At 38.7% G+C, this 21,097-nt stretch overlaps 1 pseudogene; it reads right to left on the bottom strand.

The window, feature by feature from the left end:
* Positions 1–5,484: 5,484 nt before the first annotated feature.
* Positions 5,485–18,059, bottom strand: LOC127197678 (C-type lectin domain family 6 member A-like; annotated as a pseudogene).
* Positions 18,060–21,097: the final 3,038 nt, after the last annotated feature.

Here is a 21,097-nt window from a genome sequence, read left to right as displayed (position 1 = left end):
AATATACGGAAATCCATCAGTGTAATCCACCATATAAACAAACAGAAAATAAAAAACCACATGATCATCTCCTTGGATGCAGAGAAAGCATTTGATAAAATTCAACACCCATTCATGTTTAAAGTTTTAGAGAGATCGGGGATACAAGGCACTTTCCTCAACATAATAAAGGCTATATACAGCAAGCCAATAGCCAAAATCAAAGTAAATGGTGAGATACTCAAGGAAATTCCTCTAAAATCGGGAACAAGGCAAGGCTGCCCACTCTCTCCGTATCTCTTCAATATAGTACTCGAAGTTCTAGCCAGAGCAATAAGACAACAAAAGGAGATCAAGGGTATCCAAATGGGAAAGGAGGAAGTCAAATTATCCCTCTTTGCAGATGATGTGATAGTGTACATAAGTGACCCTCAAAACTCCACCAGAGAACTCCTAAAGCTGATAAACACCTTCAGCAAAGTGGCTGGATACAAAATTAACTCAAAAAAGTCTGTAGCCTTCCTATACACAAATGACAAGCTTGCAGAGGAAGAAATTAGGAAAACCACACCCTTCACATTAGCCACAAGCAATATAAAATATCTAGGAGTCACCCTAACTAAGCAAGTGAAGGACTTGTATGAAAAAAATTTCAAAACTCTGAAGAAAGAGATTGAAGATGACCTGAGAAGATGGCATGATCTTCCTTGCTCATGGATTTGGAGAATTAACATAGTAAAAATGGCCATCCTACCAAAAGCAATCTACAGATTCAATGCAATCCCTATCAAAATAACTACACAATTTTTTAAAGACATTGAAAGTTCAATTCTGAACTTCATATGGAAAAACAAAAAACCCAGAATAGCTAAAATAATCTTGTACAATAAAAGGTGCTCTGGAGGAATCTCCATACCTGATCTCAAACTGTACTATAAAGCAATAGTAATTAAAACAGCATGGTACTGGCACAGCAACAGGCTGGTTGATCAGTGGAATCGAATTGAAGACCCAGATATGAATGCACACACATATGGTCACTTGATTTTTGACAAAGAAGCCAAATCCATTCAATGGAAAAAGGATAGCATCTTCAACAAATGGTGCTGGTCTAACTGGAGGTCTATGTGTAAAAAAATGAAACTGGACCCATATTTGTCACCTTGCACAAAACTCAAATCCAAGTGGATTAAAGACCTCAACATAAAACCAGAGACACTAAGCCACTTAGAAGAAAAAGTGGAAAGAGCCTGGAACATATTGGCACAGGAGACAACTTCCTGAACAGAACACCAACGGCCCAGGCCTTAATGTCAACCATTAATAAATGGGACCTCATGAGGCTGAGAAGCTTCTGTAAGGCAGGAGACACTGTCAAGAGAACAAAGCGACAGCCTACAGACTGGGAAAAAATCTTCACCAACCCTACATCTGACAAAGGTCTAATATCCAAAATATATAAAGAACTCAAGAAATTAAACACCACCAAACCGAATAACCCAATAGAGAAATGGGGCTTGGAACTAAACAGAGAATTCTCAACAGAGGAGTATCAAATGGCTGAGAAACACTTAAAGAAATGCTCAACCTCCTTAGTCAACAGGGAAATGCAAATCAAAACAACTCTGAGATTCCATCTTACACCCATCAGAATGGCTAAGATCAAAAACTCAAGCGACACCACATGCTGGCGAGGATGTGGGGAGAGAGGAACACTCCTTCATTGCTGGTGGGAATGCAAACTAGTACAGCCACTTTGGAAATCTATCTGGTGCTATCTCAGAAAAATGGGAATGGGCTTCCTCAAGACCCAGCTATTCCACTCCTTGGAATATACCCAGAAGATGCTCCAGCACACAACAAGAAAATTTACTCAACCATGTTCATAGCAGCCTTATTCATAATAGCCAGAACATGGAAACAGCCTAAGTGTCCCTCAGTAGAAGAGTGGATAAAGAAACTGTGGTACATATACACTATGGAATACTACTCAGCTATTAAAAACAAGGAATTCCCAAAATTTGTGGATAAATGGATTGAGCTAGAAATGATCGTAATGAGTGAGTTAACCCAGAAGCAGAAAGAATCAAATGGTATATACTCACTTATATCTGCATACTAGCCCAAGGGGCATGTCCCATGAAAGCCTTCACTTACCAGGAAACTGGGACAGAGGGGAAGGCATCCTATTGGGACTCTAAATGAGAGATGCATGGGAGAACAGCAAAATAAAAGGATACAGAGGGTCCTAGAAATCTACAAGTAGAACAATATGATAGGCAGATTTGGGCCCAGGGGTCCCGCTCAAACTAAGGCACCAGCCAAGGACAATACAGGAGGTAAACTTTAAACCCCTTCCCAGATCTAGCCAATGGTCAGAATATTCTCCACAGTTGAGTGGAGAGTGTGATACGACTTTCTCACATATTCTGGTGCCTCCCCCTGAAGGGGGAGACCTGGTGGCACTCAGAGGAAGGACAGCAAGTAGCTAAGAAGAGACTTGATACCCTATGAGAATATATAGGGGGACGTAATCCCCCTCAGGAACAGTCATAGGGGAGGGGAATAATGGGCTAATGGGGGGGGAGGAATGGGAGGATACAAGGGATGGGATAAACATTGAGATGTAACAAGAATAAATTAATAAAAAAAAAAAAGAAATCTACACCCTTCACAATAGCCACAAGCCATATAAAATATTTATGAGTAACTCTAACCAAGCAAGTGGAGGACTTGTCTGAAAATACTTTACATCTCTGAAGAACGAGATTGATCATGACATCAGAAGATAGAGGGATCTCCCTTGTTTGTGGATAGGGAGAATTAACATAGTAAAAAGGGCCATCTTAGCAAAAGCAATTTACAGATTCAATGCAATTCCTATCAAAATGCCTACAAAATATTTTGAAGATATAGAAAGATCAATTCTCAACTTCATATGGAGAAACAAAAAGCCCAGAATAGCAAAAACAATCCTATACCATAAAAGATCCTCCAGAGGAATCGTTATACCTGATCTCAAGCTGTACTACAGAGCAACAGTAATTAAAACAGCATGGTACTAGCACAGCAAAAGCAATGGAATTGAATTGAAGACCCAGAGATGAATCCACACACATTTGGTCACTTGATTTTTGACAAAGAAGCTAAATCCATTCAATGGAAAAACGATAGCATCTTCAACAAATGGTGCTGGTTTAACTGGATGTCTACATGTAGAAAAATGCAACTAGACCTCTATTTGTCACCATCCACAAAACTCAAGTCCAAGTGGATTAAAAACCTCAACATAAAACCAGAGACATTAAATCGGTTAGAGGACAAAGTGGGGAAGAGCCTGCAAAACACTGGCACAGGAGACAACTTCCTGAACAGAACACCAACAGCCCAGGCCTTAACATCAACAGCCTCTCGTGAGGCTGAGAAGCTTCTGTAAGGCAGGTGACACTGTCAAGAGAACAGAGCAACAGCCTACAGACTGGGAAAAGATCTTAACCAATCTTTCATCTGACAAAAGTCTAATATCCAAAATATATAAAGAACTCAAAAAATTAAACACAACCAAACCAAATAACCCAATAGAGAAATGGGGATCAGAATTGAACAGAGAATTCTCAACAGAGGAATATCAAATGGCTGAGAAACACTTAAACAAATGCTTGACCTCCTTAGTCATCAGAGAAATGCAAATCAAAACGACACTGAGATTCCATCTTACACCCATCAGAATGGCTAAGATCAATAACTCAACTGATACCACATGCTGGCGTGGATGTGGAGGAAGAACAACACTCCTTCATTGCTGGTGGGAATGCAAACTAGTACAACCACTTTGGAAATCTATCTGGTGCTTTCTCAGAAAAATGGGAATAGGGCTTCCTCAAGGCCCAGCTATTCCACTCCTTGGAATATACCCAGAAGATGCACTACCACACAACAGAGACATGTTCATAACTGCCTTATTCATAATAGCCAGAACATGGAAACAGCTGACGTGTCCCTCAGTAGAAGAATGGATAAAGAAACTGTGGTACATTTACACTATGGAATACTACTCAGCTATTAAAATCAAAGAATTTCCGAAATTTGTGGACAAATGGATTGAACTAGAAATTATCATAATGAGTGAGTTCACCCAGAAGCAAAAAGAGTTAAATGGTATATACTCACTTATATCAAGACACTAGCCCAAGGGGTACGTCCCCATGGAAAACTTTACCTATCAGGAAAGTGGGTCAGAGGGGAGGACATGTTATTGAGACTTTAGGTGTGAGAAGCCTGGGAGAATGAGGAAATAGAAGGATCCAGAGGGTTGTGGAAAACTACAAGCGGGTCTGGGCCCTGGGGTCCTCCTCAAACTATGGCACCAGCCAATGAAAATATAGGCAGTAAACTTCAAACCCCTACCCAGACTAGTCAATGGACAGGATATTCTCCACCATTAAGTGGAGAAGGAGATCTGACTTTCACACAAACTCTGGTGCCCCATATTTGATCATGTCCCTTGGATGGGGATGCCTGGTAGCACTCAGAGGAAAGATAATAGATTATCAAGAAGAGACTCGATACCCTATGAGTATATACAGGGGGAGGAGGTCCCCCTCAGTCACAGACATAGGGGAAGGGAATGGGGGGGGGGGGGAATCGGGAGGTAGGGAGGAATGGGAGGATACAAGGGATGGGCTAACAACTGAGATGTAATATGAATAAATTAATAATAAAAAGGAAATAATCAAAATTTTATTATAAATAAGGATTGAAAATTAAGAAATTCACAACTTAATAATTCAGAGGTAAAATAAAAATATATGAAATTGTATCACAAAAAAATAAAATAATATTCTAATGAAACAAAACTATGGGCTTCTGTATGATGCACATATGCAAACACATAATAATCAAATCCTAGTTCATCTCTCTAGGCCCTTAAATATTTTTCAGATTTCAAGTAGAAGAATCATGCCTCCCACCCCCAAGAGTACACATTTCCTCTGGCTTATCAGGACAAAAAAATCATCACTCATATTTTCATGACACTGCAAACAATCTGTAACCATGATCATAATAAATTCTCATCTCAGACTCACTCCCCTCTTTTCCTCACAACACCTTTCTTGAAAGTTGTGCATGAGAGAATTTTACACATTTAGTCACTTTCCATTTATAACTTCAGATATTTTATTTCTTATGGTTGGTTGTGACTCTTCCAATTTGATCTTGTTAACCTACGATGTCCTCTGTTAGGCAGTTGGTACTACAGGAAGCATTAGACTGCTGATATCACAAACTGGTATTTCAGACAGAAACCTTTCATTCTTCCTTCTACCCTTGTGTGTTGCATTTCTGATGCCTCTGTTCCTTGGGGGATGTTTAAGTCTGAAGTGAGAGCAAGGTGTAGAATGTAAAGGGTGAAACAACCATTTCTTCCTATCTGATGGAAATCCTTCTGCCACAGCACCAACACTGATGACAACAAAATTTTCTCTTAGTAAAGAGAGGATGACATCAGTCTGGTCTCAGTCTCCACTCTTTCCCTGGATGCACCTGAACTTCCTGGCTATGGATCATCAGAAGATGAGCACCCATGATGGAAGAATTCTTCTCACTCTCAATCTAAGATGCCAACAAGTCAGTTGAAGTAAAGTAGCAGTTGGAACCAAATGGCTTCCAATTATTTGGGCAACAGCTCCAGACTTTGTCTTTGGGGGAAAAAGGAAATGTAAGTGCAATGTAATAAAATCATTTTAAAAGTTGCTTGAACAGATGAAGAAATTGAATAGATGCTATAAAGAATTACAGGAAAATACATTGAAACAGATGAAAGAATTGAATAAATCCTATAAAGAATTATAGGAAAATTCAATCAAATGGAAGAAAGAAGTGAATAAAACTATTTAAGGCCTAAAAAGGAACTTAAAAGCAACAAAGAAAGGATAAGCTTGAGGAACCTTAGAGTTGGAAAATATAGGGAAGAGAACAAGAACTACAGACGCAAGCAACACCAACAAAATACAAAAGATGGAAGAGAGAATCTCAAGAGTGGAAGATACAATCAAAGTTATCAATATCTCAATCAAAGAAAATGCTAAAATTTAAAAGTTTCTGACATAAAACACCCAAGAAATCTGGGACAATATAAGAAAACCAAACCTAAGAATAATAGGAATAGAAAAAGGAGAAGACTCCAAGCTCCAAGGCCCAGAAAACATTTTCAACAAAATTATAGAAGAAAACTTTCCCAACATAAAGAAAGAAATGTCCATAAATATATAAGAAGCTTACAGAAATCCAAACAGATGGGACCAGAAAAGAAAATCTTTCCAACACATAATGATCAAAACATTAAATTTACAGAACAAAGGAAGAATATTAAAAGCTGCAAAAGAAAAAGGCCAAGTCATATCTAAAGGCAAACCCATGAGTGTTACACCTGATTTCTCAATAGAGACTATGAAAGCTAGAAGGGCCTGGACAGATATTATGCAAACACTAAGAGACCACAGATGCCAACCTAGACTACTATATCCAGCAAAATGGTCAATCAATCACCATAGATAGAGAAAACAGATATTTCATGACCAAAACAAGTTTAATCAGTACCTAGTCACAAATCCAGCCCTGCAGAGAGCACTAGAAGAAAAACTGCAACGCAAAGAGGCTAAGTACACCCAGGAAAACACAGGAAATAAATAACTCCACATCCACAAATCTTAAAGAAAGGAAACAAACACATACTCTACCACCACCAACATCAAAATAAAACGAACTAGCAACCACTGATCATTAATATCTCTTAACAACAATGGCCTCAATTGCTAAGTAGAAAGACACATGCAGATAGAATGGATCTGAAAACAGGATCCATCATTCTGCTGCATACAAGAAACACACCTCAGCAATAAAGATAGACATTACCTCAGAGTAAAGGGTTGGAAAACTGTATTCCAACTAAATGGATCCAAAAGGCAAGCTGGAGCAGCCATTCTAGTATCTAATAAAATAGACTTTCAACCAAAACTAATAAAAATAGATGGGGATGGACACTTCATTCATCCTCATCAAAGGAAAATACACCAATTTGATGTCTCAATTCTGATAATCTCTGCTCCAAATGCAGAAGCACCCACATTCATAAAAGAAATGTTACTAAAATTTAAATTACACATTGAATGCCACACATTGATAGTGGGAGACTTCAACACCCCACTCTCCCCAATAAACATATCATGAAGACAGAAACTAAATGAAGAAAGAAAGAAACTATTACACATCATGAACATTTCACTCAAACACAAAAGAATACACCTTCTTTCAGTGCCTCATGGAACCGTCTCCAAAATTGACCATACTCTTGGTCACAAAAGAAATCTCAACAGACACAAGAAAATCAAAATAACCCCTTCCATCTTATCATGACACCATGGATTAAAGATGGATAAAAGATACAACCAAAAGCCTACAGACTCGTGGAAACTGAGAAACTTCCTACTCACTTACCTCTGGGAAAGGAACAAAATAAAAAGAGAGATTAAAAACTTCCTAGAATTCGATGAAAGTGAAGGCACAACATACCCAAACTTATGGGAGACAATGAAAGCAGTGCTAAAGGGAAAGTTTATAGCAATAACTGCCTTTATAAAGAAACTGGAGAGATCCCATACTAGCAACTTAACAGCACACCTGAAAGCTCTAGAACAAAAGGAAGCAGACATACCCAAGAGGAGTAGACAGCTAGAAATCATCAACTTCAGGGATAAAATCAATATGTTAGAAACAAAGAAAACAATCGAAAGAATCAATGAAACCAAGATCTAATTCTTTGAAAACACCAATAAGATAGATAAATCTGTAGCCAAACTAACTAAAAGGCATAGGAAGAGTATTCAAATCACCAAAATCAGAAATGAAAAGGCAGACAAAGCAACAGACTCTGAGGAATCCAAAGAATCATCAGGTCTTATTTCAAAAGCCTTTATGCCACAAAATTTGAAAACCTAAATAAATTGGACAGCTCTCTTGATAGCTATCAATTAATAAAATTGAATCTAGATCAAGTAAACAAATTGAATAGAAGTTATCAAAAGTCTCCAACAAAAACAGTCCAGGGCTAGATGGATTCAGAGCGTAACTCTACCAGACCTTCAGAGAACAGCTAATACCAATTCTCTTCAAACTATTCTGCAAAATAGAATCAGAAGGAACATTACCACACTTATTCTATAATATCTCAGTCACCTTGATACATAAACCACAGAAAGACTCAACAAAGAAAGAGAGTTTCAGACCAATTTTTCTTATGAACATTGATGCAGAAATACTTAATATAATACTTGCAAACCAAATTCAAGTACACATCATAAATATCATCCAACATGACCAAGCAGGATTCATCCCAGGCATGTAGGGGCAGTTTAATATATGGAAATTTATCAATGTAATTCATCATATAAACAAAATGAAAGGAAAAAATATGATCATCTCCTTAGATGCTGAAAAGCCTTTGAGAAAATTCAACATTCTTTCATCTTAAAAGTCCTGGAGAGAGAGCATAGATACAAGGTACATACCTAAACATAATAAAGGCAATATACAACAAGCCTATAGCCAACATCAAATTAAACAGAGAGAGATTTAATCAATTCCACTGAAATCAGGGACAAGACAAGGCTGTCCATTCTCTCTATATCTTTTCAATGTAGTACTCGAAGTCCTAGCTACAGCAAAAAGACAACTAAAGAAGATCAAGGGGATACAAATCAGAAAAGAAGAAGTTAAACTATCATTATTTACAGATGATATGATAGTATACAAAAATGACCTCAAAAATTCTATCAAGGAACTCCTACAACTGATAAACACCTTCAGTAAACTGGCTGGATACAAAATCAACTCGAAAAACTCAGTAGTCCTCCTGTATACAAATGACAAACAGGCAGACAAAGAAGTTAGGGAAACTACACCCTTCAAAATAGCCACAAATAATATAATGTATCTTGGTGTAACTCTAAGCAACAAAGTGAAAGACTTGTATGAAAAAGACATCAAATATCTCAAGAAGGAATTTGAAGATTTCAGAAGATGGAAAGGTCCCCCATGCTCATGGATTGGGAGAATCAACATAGTAAAAATAGCCATCTTACCAAAAGCAAATCTACAGATTCAATGCAATTCCTATCATAATACCTAGACAATTCTTTACCAGCCTTGAAAGATCAATTCTCAATTTCATATGGAAAACCAAAGACCCACAATAGCTAAAATGATTGTGTACAATAAAAGATCTGGAATAATCTCCATCCCAGATCTCAAGCTGTACTATAGAGCAACACTAATAAATACAGCATGGTACTTGCACAGAAATAGGCTGGTTAATCAATGAAATAAAATGGAATACCCAGGAGTAAACCTACACACCTATGGACACTTGATTTTTTACAAAGTAGCCAAATTCATACAATGGAAAAAAGATAGCATCTTCAACAAATGGTGCTGGTCTTGCTGGTCTACGGGTAGAAAAACACAAACATATCCAATTCTATCACTCTGCATGAAACTGAAGTGCAAATGGATTAAAGACCTCAACATAAAACCAGACACCCTATATATGTTAGAATAAAAGGTGGGGATGAGCCTTGAACTCATTGGCACAGGAGACAACGTCCTGAACAGAACACCAACAGCCCAGGCTCAAAGGTCAACAATTAATAAATGGGACCTGTTGAAACTGAAAAGCTTCTGTAAGGCAAAGGAAACAGTCAACAGAACAAATCTACATCCTACAGACTAGGAAAAAATCTTCACCACCCTACTTCTGACAAAGGGCTAATATCCAAAATAGATAAAGAACTCAAGAAATTAAACACCACCAAATGAAATAATCCAATTGAGAAATGGGGTTCAGGACTAAACAGAGAATCCTCAACAGAAGAATGTCAAAAGGCTAAGAAACACTTAAAGAAATGCTCAACGCCCTTAGTCATCAAAAGAAATGCAAATCAAAACAACTCTGAGATTCCATTTTACACCCATCAGAATAGCTAAGACCAAAAACTCAAGTGACACTACATGCTGGTGAGGTGGAGAGAGAAGAACACTCCTTCATTGCTGGTGGGAGTGCAAACTTGTGCAACCATTTTGGAAATCAATCTGGCATTTTCTCAGAAAACTGGAAATAGGAATGCCTCAAGACCCAGCTATTCTGCTCCTTGGAATATACCCAAAAGATGCTCCACCACACAACAAGGACATACGCTCAACCATGTTCATAGCAACCTTATTCATAATAGTCAGAATCTGGAAACAACCTAGATGTCCCTCAAAGAATGTATAAAGAAACTGTGGTACATTTATACTGTGAAATACTACTCAGCTATTCAAAACAAGGAAATCTTGAAATTTGCGGGCAAATGGAGGGATCTAGAGATAATCATCCTGAGTGAGGGAACTCAGACCCAGACAGACACACATGACATATTCTCACTCATAAGTGGATGTTAGCCACTTAATTCAGGTTAACCACATTACAATACAGAGACTGATGAGCCAACCAAGGCCCATGTGGGATGTGAACCTAGACCCCCTGCTCGGATGTAGTACATAGACAGCACAGTCTGTGTGTGGGTCCCACAATATGTGGAGTAGGGACTAATTCTGACATGGATTCAGGCCTCCTAATGTTGTTCACTTCTACCCTGGTCAGGTGGCCTTGCCAGGCCACAGAAGAGATTATAGGTAGTACAGAAGACTCTGGATAAGCAAAGGTCAAATGTTAGGGGAGGAAGGCTCCCTTCCTAAGGAGTAGGGGAGGGAGGGAAAGGAGATGAGGGAGAGGATGGGATAGGGAGGAAATGAGGAAGGAAGTAGGACCAGGAGGTGATGAGGGAGGGGGCTTCAATCACGATGTAAGGAATTTAAACTGCAGAGCAAGGAGGTAACTAATATTGCTAATCCCACTACATTGGAATAGCTCTGAAACAGGCTGAGATACAAAGGTTTATGCATAGACAAGGTTCATGTTGGTCAGATTCTCTGTGACTCATAATTAGAGGCCATTCTTAGTATGGCATGAAGGAAGATTTGCAGATGTCTTCCTTCTGCTCATACAATGAGCAGAGAACCAGTCCTAATTGCTCTGTGCATCCTGCACACCTCATACCATCACAATGTCAGAACTGTATAATGTTTGTGAGAAGTTATGTTTTCAGAACAAAAGAACTGGACACCAATCCTGGATCAGACCTGAGAGGATTCACTCCTCTCAGCATGCTGGATCCTGACGTCCTGCACTCTCCATGATCCAGCCCCAGGCACTTCAGTTGCTGTTATCCAACAGAACAGGACAGCTTCCAGGATAGCGTTATAGAAAGCTTCTGATCCCAATTAGTCCAGCAGTTCAGACTGTCCTACATAGGAACTCCTATTAGGCCTGGAATTTCACAACTTTTGAAAAATGGACCACAAAGGCTATACCTGGCTTACTTAACCATTTTCCCCAATTTTTTTTTGTGTATGTGGGGGGACTGTAAAAGAACTATTCACCCTAAATCAACCTGAAGAAACCTCAAGAGAATGATGTCCCATTTCCTCTACGAGGGGTTGGATAGGTTTCTGTTTACTCTCTTGGTCTACAGATGCCTATTTTCATTGGGAGTTGGTTGTAAGTATTATTGGTCTTTTACAGAGAGGAAACTAGATTTGACTCAGGGACATAGCTCTTTTCCTTTATCTTTCTTTTGTAGGTAAGGAGATAGGAACTGAAGAGAAAGAAAGGGGAATATAGAAATATAGAGAGAAGATAGAACAATAGGTAGATTATTGAATCTACTCTTTATATCAAGGCCCTAACTGTTACCCAAAATTTTTTTATTTTTTAATTCAATGGTATTGAATTTTGTATATTGATGAAAATCATGCTCATGTCAAAATTTAGTCTAATTTTATCACAATAGTATATATTCTAGGTCTAATAGATATAATTCTATAGATATAGAGGTAGAATAGTTAAATAAGGTCTTCAAAACCTCAGAGACCTACAGAATATGGCATTTAAAGCTGTTTTTATTATTCTAAAGATTATTTGACAATAAGACAAGTTAACTCCTGGCAATACTCAGCCTGCCTCAAAGAAGAAGATGAGCATCAAAGAACCTCCTTATGGAATTGGTTTCAAATGTGGCAAACAAGCCACTGGGCAAAATGTCCTTATTTCTGCCACAGACAGAATTCTGCCTAAAAATGGGCAAGTTTAGATACAGGCAGAGTCGATGGCCAAGCTCTGCCAAGACAGGGTAAGCAAGTCCTCAATAGTTCCTGCCTTGCAAATATGTCTGTCAGAGATATTGGATCAGAAGGCTGAAGATGATGCTCCAACATTATAGAGAGTGTTGGGTGAATGTTCAGACAGTAAACTGTCTCAGTCATTTTTCATTTTGGAAGCTGCTAACCTGAACTCCAGGTTTGCTCAAGTACTTAAATTTTATTCCTTCTCAAGTCTCTGATGGGTTTGAAGACCATATAGTTTAGTCTGTTAATTAAGCTTAGTAGGTAGGAGTTAAGATATTTTTAGATCAAGATAGATGTTTTAAGTTAATAGAGATGAGATATGATAAATATTAATCTCCTTTCAGAAATTTAGACCCAACAAGATAGAAAAGATGTTTACTTCAAGTTTTCCAAATACAAATAGCCAAATCACTATGGATGTAACATTTATATAATTCCTGACTGTCTCATCGTTTAATTTACCTATGTGTAATAATATAAATGTATATGTTAAAAAAAAGAAACATAATAAGAAAATTTTAAAAAGGAAAATCAGCAACATGAGATTTAAGTTAAACCTTGTGGATGACATGCTAAGTGACACAAGCCAGTCACATAAGGGCATATACTGCAAAAAGGACCTAAGGCAGGCAGAGTGAAGAATCAGATTAGAATAATGGGTTTTAGGAGCAGGGAGAGAAGATGAGCAGTCACTAATCAATGAGTGCACAGTTGCAGTTAAGCAAGATGCATTGCAGAGAGCTCTTTAGTGCCTAGAGACAATAACACAGGGAAAAACTTTGTGTGAAATTTTGTTTAAAAAATACATCTTGGACGGGAAATACTCGGGTAGGTAAAAGCACTCACTGTTCTTGCTAAGAACTAGAGTTTGGTTCCCAGAATCCACCTCAAGCAGCCTGTAATTCCAGCACCAGGGGAATCTGATGCCCTTTCTGATGTCTGAGTGCAACTATACTCGCATACTCACAAATAAAAATAAAATAAATCGTAATTTTAAAAATGCAAAACAGAGGATGATGCCCCGTTTCCCTTAAAGGGGTCAGGTAGGTTTTTGGTTGCTTTCTTGGTCTATAGAGGGTTATTATCAATGTGAGTTGGTTATAAGTAATTATTGGTCTTATTTAGAGATAAAACAAGGTTGGACTCAGAGATGTCTCTCTTTTCCTTTATCTTTCATGCTTTGGTATGGAGATGGGGTTGGAAAGAAAGAAAGGGGAATATAAAAATATATAGGGATGATAGGATAAAAAGTATAATAGTAACTCTACTCCTCAGCTTAATACCTTAATTGTTACTCACAAAGTTATTTTTAATTCACTGGTATAGAATTTTGTGTATTGATGGAAAATAAGTTTAATTTTGATACACTGGTATAGAATTGAAATATAAGATTATTCTTCACACACACACACACACACACACACACACACACACACACACACACACACTGTATATATAACTCAGTTATAATACAAGGTTTACTTCCAAAACTTTGAAAGTGCTATTGCAAGCTGTTTAGGAAAAGTAAGTTAAACAAGCTAACTTTTCAAACCAAGATCAAATCATGGTCATAGCAATCACTAGTCTATCACAAGAATACACATTCTCAGTGGAACAGATAGATATAATTCTATAGAAAGATAAAGTAAAATAGTTATATAAAGTCTTCAAAAACCTCAGAGACTTACAGAATATGGCATTTAAAATGTTTTTATTATTTCAAAGATTCATTGAAAATGAGACAGGTTAATTCCTAGCAACACCCAGCCTACCTCAAAGAAGATGAGTATCAAAGAACCGCCTAATGGAGATTGCTTCCAATGTGGCAAGCAAGCCACTGGGTAAAACATCCTCATTTCTACCACAAACAGAATTGTTCCTAAAAATGGGCAAACTTGGATACAGGCAAAGAAGATGGCCAAATTCAGCCAAGAGAGGGTAAACAAGTCCTCAACAGTTCCTGCTTCACCAATATGTCTGTCAGATATATTGGGCCAGAAGGCTGCAGATGATGTGGTAATGTTATATGTCATCTCCTCATTTGGGAAACTGCTAAGCTGCGTTCCTTGTATACTAAGGTAATTAATTTTATTCCTTCCCATGTCTCTGATGGGGTTGAAGACCAGATAATTTAGTTTTACAATTAAGCTTAGTTGCTTAGGGGTTAAGATGTTTTTAGGTCTAGATAGATGTTAAGGGGATATTGACAATATGTGCTGGAGATTGATTTACAGTCATAATTTTAGATGCACCAAGATAGGAAAGATGTTTTCTCCAAGGGTGCCAAATACAAATAGCCAAAACACTATGAATCTAATGTGTGTGTGTGTGTGTGTGTGTGTGTGTGTGTGTGTGTGTGTGTGTGTGTAATTCCTGATTAGTTCATGGGTTTTGTTTTGTTTTGTTTATTTTTTGTTTTGTTTTGTTTTGTTTTGTTTTTTGCTGTAGGTACTTGATCGTGTGTGTAGAAACATCAACTATAAGCTGAATTTGGATACATCAATTCTCTATTTGAAATGTTGCAATGATTCTCCATGGATATGATGCTTTGCCAAAAAAATGACCACAGGTTTTTTTGTGTTTTGGTTTTTGGTTTTTGGTTTTTGAGACAAGGTTTCTCTGTGTAGTCTTGGCTGTCCTGGACTCACTTTGTAAACCGGGCTGGCCTCGAACTCATGGTCATTTGCCTGCCTCTGCCTCCCGAGTGCTGTGATTAAAGGCATGCTCCACCACACCCAGCAGACTTCTTGATTTCAATGATAACATGTAGACTTGACCTCATGGTCTAATAAAGAAAACATCCCACAGAATTCACCCCCTAACCCCACACTGACACTCATAAATGCACTTCTGTTTCTCTGGCATTAGCCATGGTCTCATGTTGAGCAGGGGGTTGAGACTGGAGGAGGTCCAGGATCAGTGGGTTTTTTTATATTCTGGCATGCAGCGTGTCCTCTGTTCCAACAGTGGGTATCACCTTGATTTTGTCTACTCTTTTTCTGGCTGGTGTGGCCTGCACTAGAGCAGAGGATAGTCTCTGGAGTTTAGGGTGGGAACAAGCAAAGTGGTGGTGCTGGGAGACACATCAAGGAGAATTATGACCTTGAGAGTGTTCCATGGGGGACCTGCCTACCTGTTTTTGTGGCTGGCATGGCATTGTGTAGGGGATATCCACCTGAGTTGTGCAATAGATTATGAGGTGGAGTCCACATGTACATTTATATCAGACCATGTATGCTTTCATTTGTCTATAAAAGCCTTGTTTGTTTAAAAAAAGTTCTATTGTCCTTATATTTCTTTACTTCTGCTTTTTCTTAACATCTCTACACAGTTGCTGTTTCTTTTTTCAGCATACTTATATGTGTGTGTATTTGTATATTAAATTGTATATTAAAAAACAAATTTATTGAAGACACCAAGAAAAAGACAAACAAATTACACATATGCATGCCACACACACACACATACATACACCACATACTTGACACCATAGTCCCTTCACTGAAGCAGGTGAGATTGGGATGACTTGTGTGAAGTTCAAACAATCTTCTACTGGGCTTGTCCATCATAAACTGGTAAATCACTGTGAAGAAAGAAGGTAATGGCATCCACATGACCAGATATGTTGCCTCATGGCCTCTACCTGGGCCAGGCCAGTGCACTTCCTTTCTACTGCCCTCACCTCTCGAGGCAAAACCTCTGAATATCAGACTGAATTATTGCTGCCCTGTATTCACTTATATCACTCGTATCTATATCTCCTCATTTGTTTTTCCTCTCCCCAACTATAACAACAGCTTTATTTTCTGGAAAAAAAAGCATTCCATCATCTGCATCTTATATCAGGGAACTGCCACATGTGCTGCATGGTTCTGTGTTGATGTCCCACCCCGCAATGTCAGGTCCCTTTGTATGAAGCATCAACTTTTGAGGCAAGAATAATGGATATGTTAACATATCCTGGCATCCTTGATTGCAGGTAGGAGTATTTTAAGAATCTGTAGACTTTTCAAGGGGTTGGATATGATTAAGATACATTGTACATAAGTATGAAAGTTTCAAAAATAAATACAAATTATTTTTAAATTAGCATTTTGTTCATAAGTGTGCACATTAAACAATGTTAACAAAAACAGATTCTTTATACATTTAGCAAATGTTTCTAGTTCCTGTTTTTGGGCCTGCATGTCTGTTTCTTCCTGAGCAGTAAAGTAACTATCCTTAGCTACCACAGCCTGCCCTCCTAGACAAGACTGTACCAGTCAGCACAGATCCTGATTTGATGAAAATGATGTATTTGTCTCATCACTGTGCCTTCTGGACTGTGCAGTAACTATTGTGATCATCTCCACAACAAATAGAGAAGCAGGCTGTAGATGGCAAAGAATATCATCAAAATTTCTCACACACTAGACTTCTGATACAGCTTTATAGGCAGGTGAAACAGGGCAGAAATATTTTATTTCCTCAATCTTCACTAATTTGGTCACATTTTCCTCTCAAATTGAAACACAAAATCCCATATGAGTCACAGACTCTTTGAACCTTATGAAATCAATTAGAGTTGCATTCTCAAGAGTGTCATGCTATGACAAAGGATGTGATTAGTGGTGAACTCAATGCTGGAAGGTTCTGTCTCAGATGATAGTTCTTAATGACATGTGCTAACAAAGCCAGGTGAAGAACTCTGAAAAATCTCAGAGGTCAATAGAGAGAAAGAAAACAATGAGGAAGAGAATTCAGAAAAAACAATATTGCATGTAAGGTCTGACCGGTTAATGGGATTCAAAAAACCAGCACCAGCAGGAAAGGTGACTCACACTTTTAATGCAGGCACATGGGAGGCAGAAGCAGGCTGATCTCTGTGAGGTTGAGGTCAGCATGGTCCACAGAGAGAGAGAGAGAGTTCCAGGACAGCTAGGACTTTGAAGAAAAACCCTGTCTCAAAAAGCCAGAACTGGGGCTGGAGAGATGGCTCAGCGGTTAAGAGCACTGACTGCTCTTCCAAAGGTCATGAGTTCAATTCCCAGCAACCACATGGTGGCTCACAACCATCTATAATGTGATCTGATATCCTCCTCTGGCCTGCAGGGGTACATGCAGGCAGAGCCCTGTATACATAATAATAAATAAATAAAATATTTTTTAAAAAAGCCAGAACCAAACCAAACAAAGCAAAGTAAAAAAAACAAAAACAAAAAAACAAAAAACAGCCCTCGGATATCTCTGTGGAGCAGAGACAAGAAAGTGCACAAAAGAGACACCAGGATCTGGACCCTGACGGGCCTGCACAAACTGTACCAACCAAGGACAATGTATGCAATACACCTAGACCCCCTGTTCAGACCTAGCCAGTGGATAGTTCATTCTCCATGGTGGTGGGGAGAGTGGGGACTGCCTCTGAAATGAACTCTAGTACTCCCAATTTGATCATTTCCCCTTTGTGGAGAGGCTTGGTGGCACACAGAGGAAAGGGGAAGCAGGCTATCCGGATTAGACTTCAGAGGCTGTGGTCATATTGTGGGGGAGAAGGTCACTTCTGTCAGAAGTCTAGGGAAGAGGAATAGTGTGGGAGAGTGGGGGAGCATGGGAACAGGCAGATACAAGTGAGGGGATAACAAGCAGGATGTAATCTGAATATATTATAATAATTTTTTTTAAAAAGAAAAAGAAAAAAATGAGAGACACCCATCAGTGAAGAACTTACCCACACAGCTCATGATAAAACAGGTGCTGAGGAGTAAGATGGAAATCACAGCAACTGACCAGAGTCTCAGGGTCCAGTAGACTCCCTTCCCAGCAAGCAGACATAGTCACCACAGACCAAAAGCTTAGACAATGACAAACCAGACAAAATACTCAGAGTAATTAGAAACTTACAGTAAGAAAAGCTGTGAAAGCCATAGAATAAATGACCAAGTCAGGTGGGAATTCATGTGCACACACACACACACACACACACACACACACACACACACACACACACACAAAGAGAGAGAGAGAGAGAGAGAGAGAGAGAGACTCATACAATCTAGAAAAATTTCACCCTCAGGCACGTACAATTCCATGTCTTTATACTTGCTTCTTTTTTAATATATTTTATTAATTTATTCATATTACATCTCAATTGTTATCCCATCCCTTGTATCCTCCCATTTTCCTCTTACTCCATTCCTCTATGACTGTGACAGAGGGGGACCTCCTCCTCCTGTATATACTCTCTTCTTGGTAGCCTGCTATCCTTCCTCTGAGTGCCACCAGGCCTCCCTATCCAGGGGACATGGTCAAATATGGGGCACCAGAGTTCGTGTGAAAGTCAGACCCCACTCTCCACTCAACTGTGAAGAACGTCCTATCCATTGGCTAGATCTGGGTAGGGGTTCGAAGTTTCCTGCACATATTGTCCTTGGCTGGTGCCATAGTTTGAGAAGGACCCCTGGGCCCAGATCTGCCCATCATAGTGTTCTTCTTGTAGGTTTCTAGAACCCTCTGGATCCTTCTATTTCCCCATTCTTCCATGCTTCTCTCACCTAGAGTCCCAATAGGATGTCTTCCCCTCTGTCCCACTTTCCTGGTAAGTGAAGACTTTCATGGGACATGCCCCTTGGGCTACTGTCCAGTTCTAAGTGAGTATATACTATTTGAGACTTTCTGCTTCTGGGTTAACTCACTCATTATGATCATTTCTAGTTCAATCCATTTGTCCACAAATTTTGGGAAATCCTTGTTTTAATAGCTGAGTAATTATTTCCTTCAAACTCCTGTGGGTCTGATGTCCTGCTCCATTCTATCCTTCAGCCTGACCACTTGTCTGCATCTTTACCCCAGGAAAACACTCATCCCATCACACACTTTCACCATGGCCTATGAACTAAGGCAGGAATGCTCACCGTACCTTGGGCTGGCTCTCCTCCATCATTATTTAGGTCTGTGATCAGAAGTTCAAGGTCTTCTTGTATCTGTGTCTCGCTAATATGAGGCAGGGACCTGTCTTCTTTCAAAGAGACCAGAGCTCTACATACTCTGAGCTAAATGCCCCAGAGATGAGCAACCCTGTACACCCTGAAGAAGTTGAAGTAGGAAATGGTGTTTATTGATTAAAGGCACTAAAAGAGTCTTTAAACATCTTTTCAAGATGATTCTGAACATATTAAGCTGAGGAATAACAAATATGCAAAAGCCACATGATGAAAAGTGACATCCTGGAAGGGGAGACCTGGTGGCACTCAGAGGAAGGACAGGAGGTTACCAAGAAGAGACTTGATACCCTATGAGCAGATACAGGGGGAGGTAATCCCCCTCAGGAACAGTCATAGGGGAGGGGAATAAGGGGAAAATGAGAGGGAGGGAAGAATGGGTGGATACAAGGGATGGGATAACCATTGAGATGTAACAAGAATAAATTAATTAAAAAATTTAAAAAAAAGAAATGTGACAGACTTCATCAGTTTTCTATGTTTTAATTGATGAGTTTAATAATGTGTATTTATGTTTAGCAGCATGTTTTTATAGAGAGATTCATTATGCCTGAATTAGGTCAGGCTAAATATGTATCTTACATATTTCTCTTTTGGAGACAATATTTTATTTATTTATTTATTTATTTATTTATTTTCTTTTTTTATTAATTTATTCTTGTTACATCTCAATGTTTATCCCATCCCTTGTATCCTCCCATTCCTCCCCCCGCGCCATTTTCCCATTATTCCCCTCCCCTATGACTGTTCCAATGGTCAGAATATTCTCCACAGTTGAGTGGAGAGTGTGATATGACTTTCTCACGTACTATGGTGCCTCACATTTGACCATGTCCCCTGGAGGGGGAGACCTGGTGGCACTCAGAGGAAGGACAGCAGGTAGCCAAGAAGAAGCTTGATACCCTATGAGAATATATAGGGAAGGTAATCCCCCTCAGGGACAATATTTTAAATCTACTGTCATAGAAAATTTGCAAAGTACATTGTTATTAAAGAGCTAAGTGAGATTTTGCATCTTTTAAGCAATAAATCCTGTCACTTGTTTACCATCCTCTTGTAAGCTTAATATGTTCAGAATCATCTTCTACTCCACACAATGTTTGTTCTTCAATCTCATTGCAGTACCTTGATTGTTGTAATTTTGTGTATTTCCTGCCATTTTTAAATAAAATTTAGTGTCAATTTGTCTGAAAAAAAGAAATTCTCTTTCCAAAATGCTCAAGGTTTTGTCAAGTTGACATAAAACAATCAAGGTCAATCAGTATATTAGTTCTTTTGCTTATGTTCTTATTTACAATACAAGTTATCATTTTAGAAACTAGAAAAGAAAACTTTTCAAGAAAGAGGAAATTGAGAAACATGCCTAAAACTGTTCCTGGAAACTCTGACAAGAGTATTCTCATCACTTGCTCAGTTCCTAATATGGAACTTTCTCCCACCTCAAACGAGATTTCTCTGTGAATGTAATTTAAACAAATTGTTACTTACAATATTTTATTTGGGTTATTTGGTTAATATAAGGTTTGAGATACACACACACACACATACACACACACATGCGTGCGCACGCACACACACACACACACACACATATATGAACTGGGTTCTTGTAAGCAATAAAAAGTCTGATTGAAGGCCTAGAATTTAGTCATTATGAATTAATGTAGTAAATAATAAGAAGTCCATAGAGGTCTGGGAGATGATAAAGTGGTTGGAGGCCTTACAAGCGTGAGGACCTGAGACTGATGCCCAGAACCTACCTAGAAATGTCATGTGTGATGATACATGCTTGTAATCCCAGATCTGGGAAAGCAGAGACAGGTGGATCCCTGGGAGCTTTTTGTCCAGGCAGCCCAAGT

Source organism: Acomys russatus, chromosome 13, assembly GCF_903995435.1.
Source record: "Acomys russatus chromosome 13, mAcoRus1.1, whole genome shotgun sequence".
Lineage (NCBI taxonomy): Eukaryota > Metazoa > Chordata > Mammalia > Rodentia > Muridae > Acomys > Acomys russatus.
Note: the sequence above shows the minus strand (reverse complement) of the source record. Positions and strands in the feature narration are given on the sequence as shown.